Source organism: Narcine bancroftii, chromosome 7 (assembly GCF_036971445.1).
Source record: "Narcine bancroftii isolate sNarBan1 chromosome 7, sNarBan1.hap1, whole genome shotgun sequence".
NCBI classification, from domain to species: domain Eukaryota; kingdom Metazoa; phylum Chordata; class Chondrichthyes; order Torpediniformes; family Narcinidae; genus Narcine; species Narcine bancroftii.
The window spans coordinates 98,725,943-98,749,874 of NC_091475.1; the positions used below are offsets into that span (position 1 = coordinate 98,725,943).

Below are 23,932 nucleotides of genomic sequence, written 5' to 3' on the forward strand. Positions count from 1 at the left end.
CCTTACTAATCACAGAGCACCGATGGCCTAGGGAGTACTTCAAGTGTTATGTGAGTGGAAAGAAAAAGGTTGAGATCCACTGGTTTAAAGTATTATATTGTTCATAGTGGCCCTTTAAATTATACTTTAATGACTTGGAGGGCAGTATTCTTATGGCCATCAAATATCAATCATGTTGAAGGTGAGAAACAAAACTAGAAAAAACTTGGAACCACTCAGCAAATCGGGCAGCATTTTGGAGAAAAGGAACATTTCAAGTAGAGTACGTCAGACTTTGGATGGAAAAAAAAGTAGAAGAGGAAACAAAGAAAATGAGGCCAAATCATTTAATGTGGCAGGTGAGATCAATAAAGCTCCTTTGGGTAATGTGTTACTTATGATAAGGTTCTAAGATGTGTCCAGAAGGCCAGACTATACAAAAAAATACAGTTGAAGTTCTAGCAATAGGCAAAAATCATGAACATACTAAATATGGAAAATTCATTATTGGGCCCTGCAGGCAGCAACAAGTTCAAGTGGAAGATGAATTATTCATTAATTGTGTTGGGCCTTATTGTAATGGCAGAGGAGCTAGTAATAGAGAGAGAGATGGACAATTAAAGTGGCAGGCAACCAGAAGTCTGCATTCACTCCAGCAGATTAAGTGGTGCTTCACAAATCAGTCACCCAATGTGTATTTATTGTAGAAGAAACTATATTATAAACAACACATCCAATGCATTAGAGTGGAAGAACTGCTTCACCAGGAAAGTCCATTCAGGTCCCTGGAGAAGCCTGCAGTTGGAGAATTTGATGTTGAGACCTTCAGGCTGCAGGAAGTGGAAGTGTAAGTTGAGATGTTATTCCACTTGGGCCTCATTGAAAAGGTACAGGAGTGACAGACAAAAAGGTCCATGTGGGAATGGATGAGATGCAAGGGCAGTTGCAGGGGAAAGTGCATGCAAGGAGGAGTGGTGGGCAAAAAATGGAGGAGTGGACCAGAGGATCTGTAAAAATAAACAATCTCTTCAATGTGCAAAAGGAGGAGGGGAAGGGAAAATGTGTCTGATGGAAGAATCTTGTTGGAGCTGGTAAAAATGTATCCTCTGATGGAAGGTGAAGATAAAAGAATCTATGTTCTTGGTCCTGGAGAGCATAGGCCAGAGCAGAGGAGAGAGAATTAATTAATATACAATGTAGGATTCCATCCACTATGATAAATGGGATTTGAAGTAAACCAGGGATATGCAATCCAATTTCTGGACATTAGCTGGTTTCCTGTAAGGTTGCTTAAACTAATTCAAATCATAAACTTTGATTATGATCTATGCTGCTAAATGTATTATTATGCTGCAAAGATGAAGAATCCAGAATCTATTTACTCTTAATTAATTGCTCAGGTCAACTCAGTGCTCTGATTTTCTAATTTGTACCACAGCTTAACCAGATTAAATCCAAATCGAGCAAATTTCAGGTTTGCTTCTTCCCTTGCTGCAACATTAAGGATAATGAAATGTCTCATAAACTTGAAAGATATTGCAAAATATTTTAAAAGACACAATGGTGGAAAAATTCACCTCAATAAGGATGCATAAACAGACAAGGTAAACTAAATGAAGCAACTACCAGATGAATATAATTCGATTGCAATGAAAGGCAAACTCTCAATAAAAGTCCACAAAATTTGCTTAAATTTAGTCTTTTTTGTTTAACTTTGGTTTTCTGGCTTTTCTCTGCATGAATGTATTTTACTTGAAACCATGTAATATTGGCAGATACAATTTTGAAATCAATCTAACTGTAAATTAAAAATTGTCCATTCAAATTCTAAAACATTGCATATGATCAGAAAACACAAGAAATATTCTGAAAATAAGTTCCATCCAAATGCCAAAGACAAATGACAAAAAATATCTATGATTAGTCATGTGATATTTGTTTAGTGATTGCTCTCTTCTTTGCATCCTTTTATATTAGCCATTCTCAACCTTCATACAGTTACAGCACCTCCTAGATCTCTGTGCAAAGTTTCCACCTAAAGCAGTCAAGTTTTGCTTTATTCTGTACTTCTACCGACTACTTTTTTTTTAATGTAAAAAAAATTATGTTGGGTGATGTGAAAACAAAACAAGACTTTTACTTTAATGTGAAATGGCCTCTAGGGGAGGGCAGTGTACAACCCTGTGGAGAATGCCTGTTTTATTGTGGTAATGGAGCAGAGATGCCTTGTTTTTACCTTTGCAGTGTTTTGTATTTGTGCTGTTTGAATCAAGCTGCCTTGAAACAGATGAGAACAAGGCACTTCAATTCCTGCACACTAGATTTATCCTTGTTCAGTGTGGCACATAATAGAAGTTTATAAATTGTGCTAACAAATGGAACTAACAGTTTCACTGTTGGGTTGCCTTAAATTTAAGAGGTAGGAATAATAGGTTGGCCAATCTAACAATATGCAGAGAAATGCAGTTGGGAGAAACAGTGTGTGAATTAGCAAAGGTCAAATGGGTGGCAAAGAAATTTCTAACCAATGGTAATATTTATCTCAAATTGTTTTTTATAAAGTGCAGGCAGGCATTCTGGATGATGTGAACATTAATAGGCTGTAGCAAGTAAAGTGGGGCTTTGAAGATATAAAAATAGTGATTTACTAATTTCAATAATTTTATGAAGGATATATTAGCTTTTTAAAAATTCATGATATTTTCATGCATCTTCAAATTGCATTCAATTAGTTGATTAAATTTCTTTAGTCAAATCCATTCTTTTAAGAAAAAGCATTTCTTGCTGTTCTCATTTTTTTCATCTTCTTCTTTGGCTTGGCTTCGACGAAAATTTATGGAGGGGTAACGTCCACGTCAGCTGCAGGCTCATTTGTGGCTGACAAGTCCGATGCGGGACAGGCAGACACGGTTGCAGGAGAAAATTGGTTGGTTGGTTGGGGTTGGGTGTTGGGTTTTTCCTCCTTTGTCTTTTGTCAGTGAGGTGGGCTCTGCGGTCTTCTTCAAAGGAGGTTGCTGCCCGCCGAACTGTGAGGCGCCAAGATGCACAGTTTGAGGCGATATCAGCCCACTGGCGGTGGTCAATGTGGCAGGCACCAAGAGATTTCTTTAGGCAGTCCTTGTACCTCTTCTTTGGTGCACCTCTGTCACGGTGGCCAGTGGAGATCTCGCCATATAACACGATCTTGGGAAGGTGATGGTCCTCCATTCTGGAGACGTGACCTATCCAGTGCAGTTGGATCTTCAGCAGCGTGGACTCGATGCTGTCGGCCTCTGCCATCTCGAGTACTTCGATGTTAGGGATGAAGTATAAATTTAAATCAATCCTTGACTACCAGGTTTTGAAGCGGCAGGTGATGTCTTCATGAGCTGCAGCAGCAAAGTCCCTAATTTTTCCCTCAAGAACTGAAATATTCCTGATTCCACTTTGTTGGGAGGACCAATAAAGTTCTGGATCTTATTATTGTATGAAAAGAGTAACCATTACCTTGATGAGGAAAAAGTGATGAAAGTTCAAATCCATACAAGAACAATGGTGTTTACTCATGTTACAATCGTACCAGAGTCCACATTTCAGACTTTTCCATTGACAAGATGAAGCTTTTGAAGTGAAATCTGCATTTTATTGCCTTACTAATGATGATGGATAAGGCTGATAGGAACTAGTTTGAACTGGGGTGGCAACAATCCAGGAGGAAAGCAGCATGAATGTACATGATAATTGAAACATTTGAAAAATAAGTAGGATATTGAATTAAGGCTATGAAGAAAATAATATAGATCATTTGATCACACCTAAAATTACCATAGTGGTCTGCAAAGAGTGGCACAATGACAGCTTCATAACATAAATCCCAAATATCACCCACTGTGAATGTACCAAAGGCAAGTGGCTAACCATGGTCCAGTTCACAGTTCTTGCTGAATGCCATCCTTTTGACCATAACATCTCCATCCCTCAAACACTTGTTCGGTATTGGAAGCCTTTGTGGATCTGTATTGATTGATTTAATTCTCTTTTATCCAGGAAATCACTCCTGCGCTTTCAAAAACTGGTTTCCCAAATCCAGTTTTGGAAGAAAACCGAACTATTATTGTGTGATTTCTGAAAGGCAATAAAAAAAAAATTGATTCTTTCTGAAAACACATCACTAGTCTTAGACTCTGGCCCTTCTCTCTATTAAATACCTGACTGTTCCGAATCTTGGTATCATATTTGACCATGAAATGTGGTGTGGACTTTTCATAATATATGTTTATTTATTGACTGATTCCATGACTACTTAACATTTATGATGGTGGATGATGAGCTTATCAGTAACAGGACCAATGGCCCACGAGCCCGTGCCAACCAAATACCCCAATTAACCTACAATCCCATATATTTTGAAGGCTGGGAGGAAACCAAAGCACTCTGAGGAAACCAACACAGACAAGGGGAGAACGTACAATTACCTTTCAGATAGTGTCGGGTTCAAATACAGGCCACTGGCACTGTAATAGCAATGCATGAACCTTATGCTAACCATATCAACCTTGTGTTGAAACCCTTTTCTATGTTATTATTAGTTCTCAACTTGATATTCTGATTACATCATACTTGCCCATTTTATAAGGTTGGGGTCATGGAGAAACCCATTAGTTGTGCCTTACCTTAACACCAGTCTTGTTTACTCATCATCCTTGTGTTCATTGAACTTCAGTGAGTGGCACGGTTGACGTAATGGTTAGTGCAACACCAATCAATACCAGAGTTTGAATTATGTGCTGTCTGAAAGGAGTTTGTATGTTCTCCCCATGCCTACATTGGTTTTCTACGGGGATTCTAGTTTCCTCCCACTGTTTGAAACATACCAGTATGTTAATTGAGTGGAAATTGGATGGCACAGACTCATGAGTCAAAATGGCCAGCTATTGTGCTTTGTCTTTTTTTTAATTGATAATGTCTTCTCTTAACCAAAGGTCTAATCTTAAATTTCTCATTTGCTTTCAAATGCCTCATTGTTCTTGCTCCATCCTGTCACTACATTCTTGGACAACTCTGTCTGTTATCTTTACCTAATTATTGCTTCATGAGCATTCACAGCTTCAGTTGCTCCTCCTTTGGGGGCTATGTCATCTCTTGCCAAAGTCCCAGCTTCGAAATTCCCTCACTAAGATATCTGCCTTTTTTTTTAACAAATTCCTATAAACTTCCTCCTTGAGCAAATTTCTGACCTACGTTGTCCTTCTGGTCAAATTGTATAAGAATATGCATCAGCAATAGGCCCTTAAGATGTTTACTATTGAAATGCATATTGTGATATGATGCCAACTATTTTGGTGATATCAGTTAATCTGAGGGTTTTGCTGCTCACCGATGATTCAGAAATGGAATGTACTACTGATGTTGAGGCTATTTCATTGGAAGGCTGATCATAATGAGGCTCAGTGGAGTCATTTTTAGTTCTTGTACCGCCATGGATTTGCAAGTCTTGGGACTTGGTAATCATGGCCATTTTTCTCCAGGAGACCTAACATCTGCTCTCCATTTGTATCAAATCTATTGCCTCTCCAGCCCAATTCAATTAACTCAGCAAAGACGGTCATGATTTATGAACAGGTTTCAAGGACTTATTTTACAAAGGAGCTGGGTAACTGTTTGCAGACCAAATTGATTGAGGGATTCAGAATATGAGCATTGTGAACCATTTCTAATTTGTTGGACAGCTACTGGATGACAGTTGTCTTTTCCAGTTCATTATGGTTTTGTACCTGAAAATTCAGTTATGCAGTGCAAGCTTCCAATGTGCTGCAAGAATGAAAATTGATCACCAGAAATAAGTATGGTGCATAGTACACAACTGAGTCAGATACTTGTGACACTATTGCAATTATACATATACCTTGTGGTGTTCAGTTGTCATTCTCCAGTGCAGACTTAGTACAGATAGTACATTAAAAGTTCAGAAGGCTCCTAGAATTTATTAAGTTCAGTGTTTAGTGCACACCCACTTACCCTCACTCACATACACACATGCACAAACACAGACAAACAAACAGATAGGCTCAGGCACACAGCCAATACACACTTTCCTCACCCACCTTTGACCAAGTTCCACATTGCATGTTAGTTTGGAAAGTGAAATCACCGGGGATTCGAAGTGATCTGGCCAACTGGATTCAAAACTGGCTGTTTAAGGATATGTTGGCACAAAGGGCATTCCCATTGCCCCCCAACCGAGGTTTTGTGCCTGCCCCAAACCACACACGGTGACACACCCACTTGCAGGCCAAGCCTTCAGCACAAAACTTACCAACTTGCTTGTTCTCTAAATGAATTTAAATGAAATGCAAACTGAAATAGGAAAGGAAAAATACTTATGCTTGTGACATCAAAAGGAAAGTTGCATTGTAATGCATGCAAAGCACATGTGCATGTGATGTCATTACCACAGGGCCACATTAAACAGAGGCAGACGAGTGTTGCCCCCATAGAGTTGCCCAATGCAACACTCACTCTGGTGCCGACCCTGATACAGAAGGATATAGATCAGTTGGAGAGTTGGGTGGTGAATGGAAGATGGAGTTTAATCTGAATAAGTATGATGAGTTGTAGTTTGGGTGATTAAATGTGGGGGGAATGCATACAGTAAATGGTTAGTCCCTTGTGAGCATTGACATGCAGATAGATTTTTGGGGTGGAAGTCCAGAGCTTCCTGAACGTGACAATATAAAGAAGGTAAATGGCATGCTTGCCTTCATCAAAAGAGGCAACAGTCAGGAAATCATGATACAGTGTATAAAACTTTGGTTAACTCAACTTTTGGAGTGGCTTCAGAGGAGATTCACCAAGATGGTGCTTCAAATAGCTTTGTGAAGAGGGTGGACAGATTATTTTCTCTGGAGCATTGGAGACAAGCTTATAAAGTTAAGAGATGCATTGATAGGTTATATAGTTAGTCTTTTTCTCAGGCTGGAAATGTCATATATGAAAGGACATGACTTTAGGTGGGGGGGGGGGGGAAGTTTAAAGGGATGTGGAAGATAAGTGTGTTTTACACAGAATGACAAGAATGTACTGCCAGAGTAGGTGCTAGAAGCAGACACAACAGTGATGTTTAAGAGGTATTTAGAAAGACATGAACATGCAAAAATATAGACCATAGGCAGGCAGATAGGATTTCTTTAATTCAATGTCAGGGTCGACACTGGTCCTGTGCTCTACTATTCAAAGACCTCAATGACTTCTTTCATTCTCAGATCTCTGAAATGTGATTTAGATCTTCAGGAGGAATCTGAAAAGAGTCAGGCACATAAAATTTAATAGCCATAACTTGGTAACTTTGTTTAAAGCTGCCTTTCTCCTCTTAATGGTTTTAGTTCTGACTTCAGCAATTAGCAAGCTTCACTAATGACCCTTTGAGTGAGTATAATGATTTCAAGCTTGAGTCATTATTGTAGTTAGATAAGATAACTGAAGCTAAGCACTCTTAATAGATTTGGCTCTTTGCAGTTTTTTTCATTTCTTTCTTTTTACCTCACCTGCGTTCTCTTTTCATTCTCCCAGTCATTTCCCATTCCAAGAAAGCAGTCACCCAACCCACTCATTTCTAGAGGCAACTTATTTCTGCATAATCAAGTACATTGTGATGTAGTATAAAAATACTGATATGAGGTCCTTCAATTCATTTCTAACAGCTGCCTAAGCTGGGAAGGGGAGTGGTGGGAGTATTTTTAAAAAAAACATTGCACTGATAAATGACTGAATTACTTGCATGTCAGGTGACTATTAGTGTCACAGGCATAAATTTCTGACCAAAATTGTTATTGACTTACTTCCTCTGAGAAGTGAACCTCAAACACTATTTTTGAATGTTAGTATACTGCAAAATTCCTAAAGGTGGGTTTCCTTGCTTTCCTGCCTTCATGCTCAATTTAATACATTTTACTCTTTAAAAAAAAAAAATGTAAAGCCACAAAATACTTTGAATGCAAAATCTGCTCCTAAGTATTGAGTACAACAGTTAAGATGAGCATTCATTTCTTGTCTGTGCTCAGGAGCTGCATGCAAAATGGGTAACTAATTTTTTACATGTGTAGATCACCAGTTTGAGATCAACTCTGAAGAAAATGGCTGCATTCAGAAACCACTTTCTATTTGGCCTCTCCAATTCTAGACCTTTGGAGATCTTGATCCCACACATGTTAAATGTTTTTAAAAGAACAATAATATTATATTTTCAATGCTTCAACCTTTCATCGACTTTGCCATTTTTGCTGCACCCTCTTATCTGGCATCATTCTAAGGTGTAAAGTGGTTCTTTGCGCTAATGGACATTATATCAGTGCTGTTGTTCTGTCTCCAAACATGTACACAATCAGATACTTGTGTCTCTTTTGACCTTTCTCTTTCTTCAATTAGTTTTATGGAATTTGAAACAACTTTCTCAGTTTTTAAAAAGATTGGGGACAAAGCGGTAGGCTTGAATTTCCAGTCCATATTACATTTCTGGAACTTGCTACTTCTGATATGAGCGTTATTGGCATTGTTTACTGTGTCAAATTGACATACATTTGTAGCCATAATAAGTTTAAAACTGATTAATTCTGCATATGTTTAAAATTCATTATAGACCAATGTAATATATTTCATCCAGAAAGCAAATGATTTGCTACTTGACTTTTTCTTGGAAAAATATCCCAGTACTTTGAAGTTGAATTTTTTTTATAAGTGTGATGCCACAATTTGTGGTTCTGGCCTCAACCCATTACTTCAGCATTCTGTACATTAATTCAAAAGTAATACACAGATTTTCAGGCTTCTAGAGTAATATTTTTAATCAAGAAATTCAAGAAAGATGTATGAATCTGATCAAGGTGCTCAGATGACAAGAAACCAAAAGAAACAAAGCAAATTTCTGAACTCAGTATAATTTTCTTGCAAATACTTCATAATATTGAGCATTAAAAAAATCTCTTCACATCGTAACATTGATTTATGAGAACACTTGAGAGGTGCCGTACTGCAGAGCCTTGAAGACATAAACCAGGCTGAAGTTTCAATGCAGTAATTGGGCAATGCTGTGCTGGAGATGTCAATATTCAGATGAAATGTTAATTTGAGGCCAAGTATTCCATTTCAATGGTTTATTTATTTAAAGAACTGGGGAGGTTTTCCAACCAAAATTATTAAAGAAGCAAAAATGGGATCTTGAAAGATAGAACACACGATGTTGTGCAGACCAACCATATATTTCCGTGTACAAGTTGAATTGTGAAACCCTAAAAAAAATTCTCAAAAAGGTTGCGTGTGTCAACATGTATCCCGGATATATTTTTGAGACCTTAAATTAACTGGAAAAAAATTCATTGACGTTAATTTGGCATACAAGTCAATGTTGGAAGTAACTCCCCACCACCAGAAATGCTGCTCCCTGACACCTCTCCTCTTCTGGGCACCACCATAACAGTTCCTACCTTGGACCATGAGGTTGCCATCACCACTAATGCCTGGTTGGCAAGGTTCCTGCACTGACTGGGAGCACAATGTGAGCACTCCAGCTCAGTGTCACCGCTGCTGCCTGGTAGGCCGAGGGTTTTTTTTAAACTTAATTTACGGCTTTGTTACTTGTGATTGGGGTGTTTTTAAACATTTCTGAGTTGTTCCTTGGAGGTCTGAACAACCCAAAAAGCGGGGGTCCACCTAAACACCAGATATAACAAAAAAAACATTAAAATGAGGCTTAAAAAAGAGGTCAACCTATCTGCAGATCAACGTACACTGAAATATATGGTAAACATTCCGACCAAAAATAAACTAAACCCTTCCTACCTCGTAGGTCTATTTTTCTTTCATCCATGTGTCTGTCTAAGAGTCTCTGAAATTACCCAAAAATATTTCAGCCTCCACCGCCAACCACCCTTAGCAAGGCTTTCCAGTCACCCACAACTTTGTGTGTAACAAAACCTATCCCTGATATCTTTCCTAAGCATTCCTCCCTTCATTTTGTAGAAATGTTCCCTGGTGTTTGCTATTCCCACCCTGGGGGGAAAAGGCACTGGCTGTCCAGCTTATCTATGTCTCTCAAAATCTTGTAGACCTCTATTAACTCTCCTCTCATTCTTGTTTGCTCCAAAGAGAAAATTCCCAGCTCTGCTAACTTTGCTGCACAAGACATTTTATCAATCCAGGCAACATCCTGGTAAATCTTCATCTTGTTATCCCATTTTTCCATCTCCTGACATTGAATTGTAAATGTTATTTTATGTAAAAACCATAGAACATTACAGCACAGGAGCAGACCACCTCAGCCCCTCTTGTCTGTGCCAAACCATTTTGTTTTGCCTAGTCCCACTGACATGCACCCAATCCATAACCCTCCATACCTCTCCCGCCCAAATTCTTAAATTTTAAAATTGTGCCCACTTCAGCTGGCAACTTGTTCCACACTCCCACTCAGTGTGAAGAAGTTCTCCCTAAGCTTTTCCCTTTTCACTCTTAACCCATGTCCTTTGTTTTATATCTCACCTACCCTCAGGGGTAAAAGCCTACCTATATTTATTCCCCTCATAATTTTAAATACCTCCATCAAATGTCCCCTCATTCTTCTATGCTCCAGGGAATAAAGTCCTAACCTGTTTAACCTTCCCTGCAACTCTGTTCCTGAAGTCCAGGCAACATCCTAGTAAATCTTCTCTGTACTCTTTCAATCTTCTTGATATCTTTCCTGTAACAAGGTGACTAAAACTGCACACAATATTCTAAATTTGGCCTCACCAATGTCTTATACAACTTTACCACAAATCTCAGCTCCTAGACTCAATACTTTGATATATGAAAACCAATATGATTATTAACCCTCTTCAGATTAAAGAGGAAGTGCCACTTTCAGGGAATTATGTATCTGTATTCCCAGATCCCTCTGTTCTAGTGCATTCCTCAGAGCCCTACCATTTACCATGTGTGTCCTTTCTTAGTTTGTCCATCCAAAATGCAACACCTCATATTTGTCTGCATTTCATTCCTTCTGCCATGTTTCAGCCCATTTTTTCCAGCTGGTCCAGATCTCTCTGCAAGCTTTGAAAACCTTCTTCACTGTCCACAACACCTCCAATCTTAATGTCATCTGCAAACTTGCTGATCCAATTTACCACATTATCATCCAGATCATTGATAGAGATAACAAAAAACAATGGTCCCAGCATCAATCCCAGAGGCACACCACTAGTCACAGGCCTCTGGTCTGAGAAGCAATCAGACTACTCTAGCTTCTCCTGTCCAGCCTTTGTTGAATCCATTTCACTCTTCACCATGAACACCTAGTGCCTGAACCTTCTTGACTAACCTCCCATATGGGAACCCATCTCTTTGACTCCACACAAAGCCACGTGGACAACATCCACAGTCTTTCCTTCGTCAACTTTCCTGGTAACCTCCTGAAAAACTCTAAAAGATAGTTAAACATGATCTCCCATGCACAGTCATGTTGACTATTTCTAATCACTTTATGGCTATTGAAATAATTGTATGTCTGATCTTTAAGAATACTTTCCATTAATTTACCTACTACTGACATCAGGCTCACTGGCCTATAATTTCCAGAGTTACTTTTGGAGCCTTTTTAAAATAACAGAACAGCATGAATTACCCTCCAATCCTTTGGCACACACCCATGACTAAAGATATTTTAAATATTTCTGACATTGCCCTGCAATTCCTATGCTAGACTCCCTCAAGGTTCAAGGGAATAGCTTTTCAGTCCCTAGGGATTTATCCACCCTTATTTGCTTTAAGACAGCAAGCACTTCTTCCTGTTTAATCTGTAGAGGTTCCATGACCTCACTACTTGTTTTCCTTGCTTCCCATAACTCTGTGCCCATTTCCTGAGTGAATACTGATGAAAAAAAGAAATTTAAGATCTTCCCACCCATTTCTTTGACTCCACACAAAGCTAACTACTCTGATCTTAAACAGGACCAATTTTGTCCCATTTACTCTTAATAGACCTGGAGAAAACAGAATTTTCATTCATATTGTCTAACAAAGCAACCTCGTGTCTTTTAACCTTCCTAATTTCTTTCTTGAGGTTTTCTTACATTTTTATACTCCTTAAATACCTCATTTGCTCCATGTTGCCAAAACCTGCTATACACCTCTCCTCTTCTGAGCCAGATCCCTAATATCCCTCAAAAGCCAAGTTCCCCTTTAATCCTGATAGGAACATATAAACTCTCTACACTCAAAATTTCACCTTTGAAGGTCCTCAACTTACTTTGCACATCCTTGCCCCAAAACAACATCTCAAACCATGTATTCTAGATCCTTTCTCATTCCTTCAAATTTAGCCTTTTCTCAAATTTAGAATCTCAACCAGAGGTCCTGACCTTTCCTTCTCCATAATTAACTTGAAACTATTGGCATTATGATCACTGGACCCAAAATGTTCCCCTGGACATGCTTCTATCACCTGTCCTGTCTCGTTCCCTAATAGATCAAGTATTGCACTCTCTCTAGTTGCTATCTCCTGAAAAGCATCTGAACACATTTGAAAAGCATCTGAACACATTTGACAAACTCCAAGCCATTCAGCCCTTTTACAGTATGGGAGTCCCAATCAATATGTGGAAAATTAAAATCTCCTATCACAACTTTGTTTCCTGCAGCTGTCTGCTATCACTCCAAATTATGTACATTAGTTGTTTCCTCCCCCTGATTAAAATTGATGAGATTGACCAGAGCCATAAAGTTAATTTATTAATTGGTATTGTTTACAGCTACTTAAAATTACACCAAAAATCCAGGTAAAAGGGGTGAGGGGAGGCTGTTGAGGGTGGAGAGGGGATGTCTGATGCAAAAACATTGGGAGAGAGTTAAATTGGATCCTGTAGTACTTGTTCTTGGACCCACAGGGCAACTGAATGTTCAATAATAGGGGATAGGCAATGCACACACATATCAGGGGGAAGATGATGACACATTGGTCAAAATGTTTGGATATGTACACTGACAACTACCAGCACCTTACAGTACTGACAAAGTTTTGACACCAGATCATTTGTAATGGTGATATTATACCAGCACTGCCATTCTCTTTTGATTTTTTTTTGATTTTTCACTCTATGAACCATATTAACCAAAATACACACAAACATTTCCCTCTTGAATATATACAGTGTTATTTTCTCCCCTCCCTCCTTCCCACCCCCCTCCTAACCCACTAAACGTTCAACATATACAATACAATAAACCCATTAAACAATGTCATCACACAATGTAAATAAACAAGAAAATTGTGTCATCAACTTTTACACACTGGGTCAGTTCATTTTGTCGTCTTCTCATTCTATCATTTTAGGGGGTGGAGGTCCGCAGTAGGGCCTCTGTTTTCCATGTAGGGTTCCCAAATTTGTTTGAATAATGTGACTTTATTTTTTTTATTATGTTATTTTTTTCCAATGGAATACATTTATTCATTTCCATGTACCATTGCTGTACTCTCAGGCTCTCTTCTGATTTCCAGGTTGGCATTATACATTTTTTTGCTACAGCTAAGGCTATCATAATAAATATTTTTTATGCTTCATCCAGTTTGAGGCCTAATTCTTTACTTCTTGTATTACTTGGAAGAAAGATCTCTGGATTTTTTGGTATGTTGCTTTTTGTGATTTTATTTAATACCTGATTTAGATCTTCCCAAAACATTTCCACTTTCTCACATGCCCAAATTGCATGTACTGTTGTTCCTGTTTCGTTCTTACAGCGAAAACATCTATCTGATACTGTTGGGTCCCATTTATTTAACTTTTGGGGCATGATATATAGCCTGTGTAACCCATTATATTGTATCATGTGTAACCTCGTGTTTATTGTATTTCTCATAGTTCCGGAGCATAGCTTTTCCCATATTTAATTTTTTTATCTTAATGTTTAGATCTTGTTTTCATTTTTGTTTGGGTTTACAGCTTATTTCATCATTCTCTTTCTCTTTCAGCTTGATGTACATGTTTGTTATAAATCTTTTAATTATCATTGTGTCTGTAATCACATATTCAAAGCTGCTTCCTTCTGGTAACCTCGGCCTGCTTCCAAAACCAGAACATATCCTCTATAAGTGGATGAAAAACTGGTGCAATATAGAAGTTCACCAGTACTGCACCATCTGCTCAACATTTGGAAGAAGATTCACATAGAAAGGAAAAAAACAAATTACCAACTACCAAAATTATTATTGACACAAAAATCAACTAATCCCTTTAACAATAGATAACCTTTCCTTTAGAGAATGGGAGAGAAAAGAGATTAAAAGAATAGAAAATTGTTTTTTGGGAAATAATTTATTATCTTCTGAGCAAATCAAGTTCTTTTCTTTGGCTTGGCTTCGTGGACAAAGATTTATGGAGGGGGTAAAAGTCCACGTCAGCTGCAGGCTCGTTTGTGGCTGACAAGTCCGATGCGGGACAGGCAGACACGGTTGCAGGGGAAAATTGGTTGGTTGGGGTTGGGTGTTGGGTTTTTCCTCCTTTGCCTTTTGTCAGTGAGGTGGGCTCTGCGGTCTTCTTCAAAGGAGGTTGCTGCCCGCCAAACTGTGAGGCGCCAAGATGCACGGTTTGAGGCGATATCAGCCCACTGGCGGTGGTCAATGTGGCAGGCACCAAGAGATTTCTTTAGGCAGTCCTTGTACCTTTTCTTTGGTGCACCTCTGTCACGGTGGCCAGTGGAGAGCTCACCATAAAACACGATCTTGGGAAGGCGATGGTCCTCCATTCTGGAGACGTGACCCACCCAGCGCAGCTGGATCTTCAGCAGCATGGACTCGATGCTGTCGACCTCTGCCATCTCGAGTACTTCGACGTTAGGGATGAAAGCGCTCCAATGGATGTTGAGGATGGAGCGGAGACAACGCTGGTGGAAGCGTTCTAGGAGCCGTAGGTGATGCCGGTAGAGGACCCATGATTCGGAGCCGAACAGGAGTGTGGGTATGACAACGGCTCTGTATACGCTTATCTTTGAGAGGTTTTTCAGTTGGTTGTTTTTCCAGACTCTTTTGTGTAGTCTTCCAAAGGCGCTATTTGCCTTGGCGAGTCTGTTGTCTATCTCATTGTCGATCCTTGCATCTGATGAAATGGTACAGCCGAGATAGGTAAACTGGTTGACCGTTTTGAGTTTTGTGTGCCCGATGGAGATGTGGGGGGGCTGGTAGTCATGGTGGGGAGCTGGCTGATGGAGGACCTCAGTTTTCTTCAGGCTGACTTCCAGGCCAAACATTTTGGCAGTTTCCGCAAAGCAGGACGTCAAGCACTGAAGAGCTGGCTCTGAATGGGCAACTAAAGCAGCATCGTCTGCAAAGAGTAGTTCACGGACAAGTTTCTCGTGTCTTGGTGTGAGCTTGCAGGCGCCTCAAATTGAAGAGACTGCCATCCGTGCGGTACCGGATGTAAACAGTGTCTTCATTGTTGAGGTCTTTCATGGCTTGGTTCAGCATCATGCTGAAGAAGATTGAAAAGAGGGTTGGTGCGAGAACACAGCCTTGCTTCACGCCATTGTTAATGGAGAAGGGTTCAGAGAGCTCATTGCTGTATCTGACCTGACCTTGTTGGTCTTCATGCAGTTGGATAATCATGTTGAGGAACTTTGGGGGACATCCGATGCGCTCTAGTATTTGCCAAAGCCCTTTCCTGCTCACGGTGTCGAAGGCTTTGGTGAGGTCATCAAAGGTGATGTAGAGTCCTTTGTTTTGTTCTCTGCACTTTTCATGGAAGTGTCTGAGGGCAAAGACCATGTCAGTAGTTCCTCTGTTTGCGCGAAAGCCGCACTGTGATTCTGGGAGAATATTCTCGGCGACACTAGGTATTATTCTATTTAGTAGAATCCTAGCGAAGATTTTGCCTGCAATGGAGAGAAGCGTGATTCCCCTGTAGCTGCTGGCAAAGAAGCGAGCTGCCCACCAGGCTCACCTTACAAAGCCGTCCTGTCCAGAGAAGAAACAAGCCTTCCGTCGCGCATGCAGCCATCTTCAGCGCAAACTCCGGGAGATCCAAAATGAGTGGTGGACTAGCCTCGCCAAACGAACCCAGCTCAGCGCGGACATTGGCGACTTCAGGGGTTTCTACGAGGCTCTAAAGGCTGTATATGGCCCCTCACCCCAAGTCCAAAGCCCGCTGCGCAGCTCAGACGGCAAAGTCCTTCTCAGCGACAAGATCTCCATCCTCAACCGATGGTCAGAACACTTCCAATCTCTTTTTAGTGCCAACCGCTCAGTCCAAGATTCCGCCCTGCTCCAGCTACCTCAACAGCCCCTAAGGCTAGAGCTGGATGAGGTCCTCACTCAGGATGAGACATATAAGGCAATCGAACAACTGAAAAGTGGCAAAGCAGCAGGTATGGATGGAATCCCCCCCAGAGGTATGGAAGGCTGGCGGCAAAACTCTGCATGCCAAACTGCATGAGTTTTTCAAGCTTTGTTGGGACCAAGGAAAACTGCCTCAGGACCTTCGTGATGCCACCATCATCACCCTGTACAAAAACAAAGGCGAGAAATCAGACTGCTCAAACTACAGGGGAATCACGCTGCTCTCCAAATCAAGTACAAATATGGAATAACTCACGGTACAATATTTGCATACCACCAACTGAAAACCTACTTAAAGCACTGCCATTCTTGAACCCTAATTCACATTGTAACCCCACACATATTAATGTGATGCATGAAGGACCAGATATACCTAAGGAACCAATATTTATTCCCCTCACTGATCAGCTGCAGAAAAATTGAATTTTACACATTTTATGATTTTTTTAATATATGTGTGTATTTGTTAGGAGGTACTGGAATTTTTTTTGCCTATTTAAAGAGTATCAACCACTTGCTTTCAGACATGGATGACATAGAAGTTGGGGTGGGTGAGGAAGAGGACTTTCCCTTGAGATAATGAGAATGTGGAGGTGATAGAGCAGATACAAACTGCCAGAATCAGAATGAGGGCAGACAACAAGTTGCCAGGTATGAGAGAGTACAGTTTTCACATGTGTATTCTTGCAATGTGTGAGACATCTATGCTTCACTTTAGAAGCTGTTTTTAAAAGTGACCATGGATATGAACATTTGTGCATCTGGCTTCTTCCAGCAGCTGGTGAAGTTAAAGCAACATTTTTGCAGTTTGGTGATAGGTGGGTACATGAAGAAAAACACTTGTACTGTTGATGCACAGAGGAATATCTTTATATCATTGATCTTGCCAGCACAATAATTTGCTTGAATTGCAGGCATCATTTGGGGCATGGTGCTTTCAATTGTTTTGTTTTGGATGTGCCTCGTATTTACTAAGCCATGTATCTGAACCAACAAGAATTCCACTCTTTTAATGTGGTTCTGAAGTGCAAAACATCATCCAAGCCAATTCTTGGTCTACATTTCTTCATTCCTTGACAGTCCTGAATACCAGGTTCATTTCAGGCATCACGTCAAACCAAATGGAGGTTTAGGATTAACAGCGATGGTTCTCTCCTGATGTGGTTCTGTGGTCCAGAGGCAATACAAATATGCACAGCAAAAAACACAAATGGAACAAAAGATGCCCCAAATCAAAATTCTCGTGCTGAGATCACATAGGAGAAGCCCCTGGTACTTAGCGGACCATGGTCTTTAAATCAAAGATGTGTCATATTTCCCATGACTTCTAAGGAAATTTGATTTGTCCCTCAACAACTTGTACATTGCAGGCATACTTGCAGGTGGCATCACAGCATGGCATAGGAGGAGCTTTAATCAAGATTGGATGAAGCTGCAGAAGGTAATGAATGCAGCTCAGAACTTCACACAAACTCTCTTCCCCTCCATCTACATCACACTGCCTTGGAAAGGCAGCTAACATACTGAAAGACACACCAAACCCCAGACTGCAACTGATCTGTAGGTGGCCATTGGTTCCTTAGCTATAACTTGTCCTTCATGCTGCTTTGCATCATATTAAGTTGTGTGAAGTTACAATATGAATTAGACTTCAAGAATGGCAGTGCTGGCATAATATCACCATCACCAAACTCCAATTGGAGAGAAGATTCAAGAGCGTGAAAGCCCCTCTCAGCAAGTAGCTTCTTTTCCACAGCCATCGGGCTATGGGATGAATCCTACAAAATGCTGCCCTCGCTTGGGACTAATTGATCTTTTATTTCATTGCAACTCTGTACTGTCCAAGTTGTGCTGTCCTATTTTTATATGCTGTATGAATGTTGGATCTAACCTATTAGTTTGTTCACTGAATAATCTTTCTCATTGTACATGACAAATAAACTAATAAACTGCAAGGAAAAGTCAAAGGCACAGAAGATGAGGAAGGATTAAGATGTGAAAAGTGAGGAAGACAGCAATGAACTGTGACTGAGCATCGCTGGAAAAAGCTTGCAGATATTCAGTAAACAACAGATGGCCTTGGAGAAGCACTTAGTATTGGTTTCAGTTCAGGGCTTTGATCTGGAAAAAAATTACACTACCTGGTGGGAATTCTCTAATTCTGAAAGAGGGAAGAAGACTGAGCTTCAAGTCTGATACCAATACTGCTGAAGAAAATATTATTGAAAGGCTGTTGCGTGGAAGTCACTTTGCACATTGGCTTCCAGAACCATGATAGCAGCAATTTAACTTTTGACATTAGAAAACCGTGAGATTCCTTTGTAAAATATGGATGCTGAGGTTCTGTTGCTTATACTTTAAAGGTAGCTGAGACCCTGCCCATCAAGGTGGGTCATAGCTGACTCCAAGGGGTGAGTAATGTTGGTGGACACCAATTCCATGGTGAAAACACGAGGATGATGATTTACCCAGAACACTCTGACAATTGATACTAGGCTCCTCAACAAAGCTTGATATTAAATGTGAGATTTCTGTTGAGCTTTTAGTTATATCGAACATGTATTGGTTACTAAGCGCATCAAAGTCTTCTCCCCAAATTTTGACAGCTGAGCTGTAGTGCCACTTTGCCCTCCAAGGAGTTGGAAATTCCCAGATCTTCCCTCACTTGACTTGATTTCAGTGTCGAACCTTTCATCACAAAAAGGTTCCACCTCAACAGTCTCTCTCTCTCTCGCAACTTTCCTTCAATGAGGGAAACTTGACTATTGAATTTTTTTTTAAAAAAGGACCAGAGTCGGGTTGTCGTCATCACAAGAGAATGTGAGGACAGCATACTTGTACCATCCAAAACTTGGGGGGGGGGGGGGGGGGGGGAAGAGTTTGGAGGGAGAAGAGGATGAAGAGAAAGTGGGAAGAAAAAAGGACAATAAAGTATTGTGCATCCTAATATTGAATATTTTTGCCTTCACTGGTGGTTGCAGCCTCTGGTCTAGTTTTTTTTCCTTTATGATAATGATTTTGTACATAAGAATAATGTACATATGCACCAGAATTCTTACTTGCTGTAGCCAAACAGACACTTTGCGTTTTTAAAAAAAAAAACACCAACTACAATATTATTACATAAAATTTTAATTGTGCCAAAAGAAATAATAAATATACAAGCTATATTGATATTCACAGTTACAGTTAGTACAAGAAAAAAGTGCAGACAGGTCCTTTTGATGTCCTGGAGCAGTTTATTGTTAGGATAATAAGGATAGCGTTTTGGGGAAAAGAAAACTCTTGAATCTGGAGGTGCTAGACCTTGGGTTTCTGTGTCTTTTTCTGGTAGGTAGCAGGGAGCAGAGGTTGTAACCTGGGTGATGAGGGATCTTTATGATGTTGGATTCTTTCTTGAGGCAGCACCTCATATAAATGTCTTTATTTGATGGGATGTTATTGTCAGTGGTGGACCTGCTATGTTTACTACTTCAACCAGCTTTCTATGTTCTTGGTGATTCAAAGTATCAAACCAGGTTTTGATGCAATACTTTCCCCAGTGCACTGATAGAAGTTTGATAGAGTATTCAACAACATGCCAAATCTCAGACTTCTTGGAAAGAAAGCATAGTCATTGGTGTAAAAATACAATGCTGGAAAAACTCAGCAGGTCAAACCATTCATCAGGGTGCTGGTGTGCCTTCTTCATGGTTGCCTTGATGTGCTAGCTGCAGACTAAGTCCTCTAATACGTGAACTCCTGGGAATTTGAAGGTACTAACCCTCTCCGCTCTGGCCTGTCAATTCAGAGAGGGGCATGGTCCCAAGGCCTCCTCTTCCAAAATTCAACAATGCACCCCTTGGTAATATTGACACAGGGATTGTTAAACTGGCACCATCCAACCAGATTTTCTAACTTCATCCTATATTCTGACATCATTTCCTGTTATTTAGCCAACAATAATGGTGTAACAGCAATTTTATAGATTGAGTTGGAGACAAACTTGACAATGCAGTCATGAGGGTACAGGAAACTGTCAGGGGACTCTTACTGGGCTGTTGACTGCTGGAGACTGGCTGAGGGGGTCCCAGGTATCAGAACTGGGATGCATGTGGGTGCTGAAAGTGCTAAAGGGTTCCTGATCATGTCAAATGTTTGGATCTGGAGCTCAGGTTGCCAATGGTTTGGACTGGACTCTGTGTGGCTATAGAGGCTGGAGGCAAATCCATGAACACATCGTGATCCTGAGGGGACTCTCTTTTTCTTTTCTTTCTCTGATTGTAAGAGGCACTTTCTGCCGATGGCAAATCTGTCTGCCTTACTGCAGGCAAAAGCAATTCCATGTAATATGACACTGTTTTTATTACATGATAGTAAATTTAATCTTGAATTTTGAAGCTAAGGACACAATATTGGAGTGCCCATGCATTGACAGTCAACAAAGAGAAGTTTGATGTTGCCGTTCTGCACTGATTGGAGTCTCCCCATGAGGAACTTGAAAACCCAGTTGCAGAGAGATGAATCCCTTGGTTTCATCATGGACTTTTCTGGTATGATGGTGTTGATCCCTGAGTGGTAATCAATGAATACTACTATGATACAGATGTTCCTTTGTCCAAGTGATCTAATGCAGAGGGATGGCCAGCGAGATGGCATCTGGCATTGACCTATTGTGAAACAAGGTGAATTGAAAAGGGTCCAGGTCCTTCCCGAGACACAAGTGGATTTGCTCCATAATCAACCTCTCAATGCACCTCATTGTGATGGATGAAGGTGCCACCTGCAAATGGTCATTCAGCAGGTCATCTTGCACTCTGTTTAATGGATATTTTTCTGAATCAGCAGGGGGAAACTTGAAATCATAGTAGGATTGATTGAAAATATCTGCAAAAACTCCTGCCAATTAGTCTGTGCAGGATTTGAGAACACAGCCAGGTATGGTGTCTTGGAGGAACACTTTCTGAGGATTCACTCTCCTGAAGATTGTTTTCAAATCAGCATTAGAACTGGGAGCTCAGAGACATTGGGGGCAGTGGAAGTTCTTTTTATATTTTTCCTCTCGAATTGAGCATGGAAGGAATTGAGCTCATCAGGGAGAGGTATATGACACTTAATGATACTGCCTTGTTTCACCTTAAGATGTACTGGCACACAAGCCCTGCCAGAGCTGCAAAGTGTCCATCTGAAACATCAGCTTGGTCCTAGATTGTCTTTTTGCATTGAGAGTGGCCTTCCGGAGATTGTACCTGATCTTCCTGTATATTTCTGAATCTCCTGATCTGAATGCCACAGATCTCTTGGTTCATTTCCATCTGGTCGGATTAATCTTGGTAGGAACGCAACCATCCACACATTTCCTGATAAAGTAGGTGACAACTGTGAATGTTCATTCAGATCCACCACCAAATCCTTGAATATGGCCCAATTTACAGACTCCAGAAAGTCATGTTGCTTCTCCTCTGCCTCCCCAGATGAGCTCTGTACATTCTTCACCACCTGTTCTCTGCTCCAGTCTTTTGTACTGGAACGAGGAACATTGCCAGGTGGACTGACCTTCCAAAGTGCAGGTGTGGATAGCTATATAGCATTGGTTAAGAGAGTTCAATCCCTTGGTGTTGCAGATGTGTTGATGGTAGTTTGGGAATACTTTCTTTAAGCTGGACTGGTTGAAATCTCCAGCAATGATTGAGAAGGGATTGATACCAAACAACGTTTGTTGATCACGGTGAGTGGATTATCTGGTTCTAGCTGAATGTTGCCTATGGAGGTATGGTGACTGCTGTCAGAGCAACAGAAGTGAATTGCTTGTGCAAAAAAAACCCAGCTCTGTCACCTATTGGAAAGAAGATCTCTCCTTCCCTCTCCCTCTCCATAATTCCTTATCCTTGTGTGTTACCTTCTGTAACCATCAGTCATTGTCTTGCAACATGCATGAGCTCTGGATGAATAGATGAAATAGTTTTGACATGGGTTTGCAACAGCATTAAATATCTGTAGTGGAGGTGAAAATTGGTTTTGTTCAGTGTTGAATGTGCGGTGAACAAATTGTGTGGCCCAGTTCAAAGGCTATGATGACAAATTTATCAACAAATTATGTGTAATCATTTACATTTCTTTCTGATCCAAATTGTTTCAGCTAAATTCTTGGGATGGCCTTTATAACTTTCTTTCTGCACGTACTTCCCCAATTCCCAACCTGAGGAAACCAGATATGTTTACATTTTTTCAATCAAGGTTTTCAGGGCAACATTGTTATTACATGCTTTTCCTGCTAATTCTTCTGGTGGATGAGATTTTGGAAATCACAAGAAATCTATGATAATTCGATATCCAGTCATTCAGAAATCCTAATGTTTGGCTTCTGTGTCAATCATTTGACTGGAGTGTGAACTGGGGATCTGGTGAGCAGCTGGGGGTCAGGGTTGGAATACCAGAATGTTGTAGAGCTGGCCAATGCACTCATCTGGTCTTATTTTCTGTGCATCTGACCTCCCCTTCCCCCAAACTGACCAGTTTCCAGCTCCCTTTAAACTCCTGTGTTTAAAAACAAAATGAAATAAAAGTGTGGGGTTTTAATCAGAGTTACATCGAGTGGTACAGAGAATCTACTACTTCAAATGCCAAGGGCATGGCATTATTGCCAGGTAAAGTTGCCTTGCAGTGCAATCTTTCGATGTTGGTTACTCATGCATTCTCATCATGTTTGCTTATCTGTGCAATGTCTTTCATATTTTGTACCAAAATAGTCTGGAAATCTTGTTATTTGCTCTCTTGCATTATTTGGTTGACAAAAAGCTCTCATCACTGTTTTAAACCACAATCTGTATTCCCCTTTAAAAGGTCAAGATTGCCTCAGACAATCCTAAAGCACTAATTTCAGTCATGGAGACTCTGGCCACTCAATGTTTTCCAGCAGCCTGCTCTTCCATTTTGATTGAAGGACATCATTAAAGGGCAATCATTTAAAAAAGCTGGGAGCACTAATTAGTATAATTTTGAACAGACATGATTAAGAAGAATACTGCAAGATTATTGATTTTAAAGCAGCCAATAGTGGGACCTCAACCCGCAGAGTAGTGAATCTATGGAATTCTTTGCCCATGGAAGCAATGGAAGCGACTTCAGGAAACTTTTTTTTTTCATAACTTTATTTATTCGTTCAACAAAGTTATTACATACAATAAGAAAAATACATATTATGAATAATTTTTTTAAAATGTCTTTATATATAAAGAAACCCCCCTCCCCCTCTCAGCCTACTCTCTTTAAGAAAGCCAAAGAAAACTGAAATATATTTACTAAAATCTAATCAATGTAAATCTAAATGTAAATATTCTAAATATAAAGATACTTATTTAAAAAAAAAGATTATCATGTAAAACGTATGTAATTTTTTCCATTACTAAACAAGTTTTCATCTGATTATGCCATCTATTAGTATCAATCACATTAGCATTTTTCCATGTACTTGCTATACATTTTTTTTGCAACAGATAAAGCTAAATGCACAAAAGCAATCTGAAATTTATCTAATCTTAAATCTTTCAAAGGATTCAACTCACCCAACAAAAATATTGTCGGATCTAGAGGTATTTTGATCTTATATACAAATGTTCCAAATACAACTGAATTGCTTTCCAA

The 23,932-nt window shown here is 40.0% G+C and overlaps 1 protein-coding gene across 3 annotated transcripts in view; it reads left to right on the plus strand.

Annotated features, from left to right (window-relative positions):
- LOC138739133 (NALCN channel auxiliary factor 1) overlaps nt 1-23,932 on the plus strand; it is a 735,665-nt gene that overhangs the window by 500,288 nt on the left and 211,445 nt on the right. The window contains exon 4 of one of the 3 annotated variants that reach the window (XR_011342029.1): nt 182-338. The exons of the other annotated variants lie outside the window; for them this stretch is intronic. The gene's annotated coding sequence lies outside the window, so the exon portion shown is untranslated. The remainder of the gene's footprint in view (nt 1-181; nt 339-23,932) is intronic. 3 annotated transcript variants of the gene reach the window in all.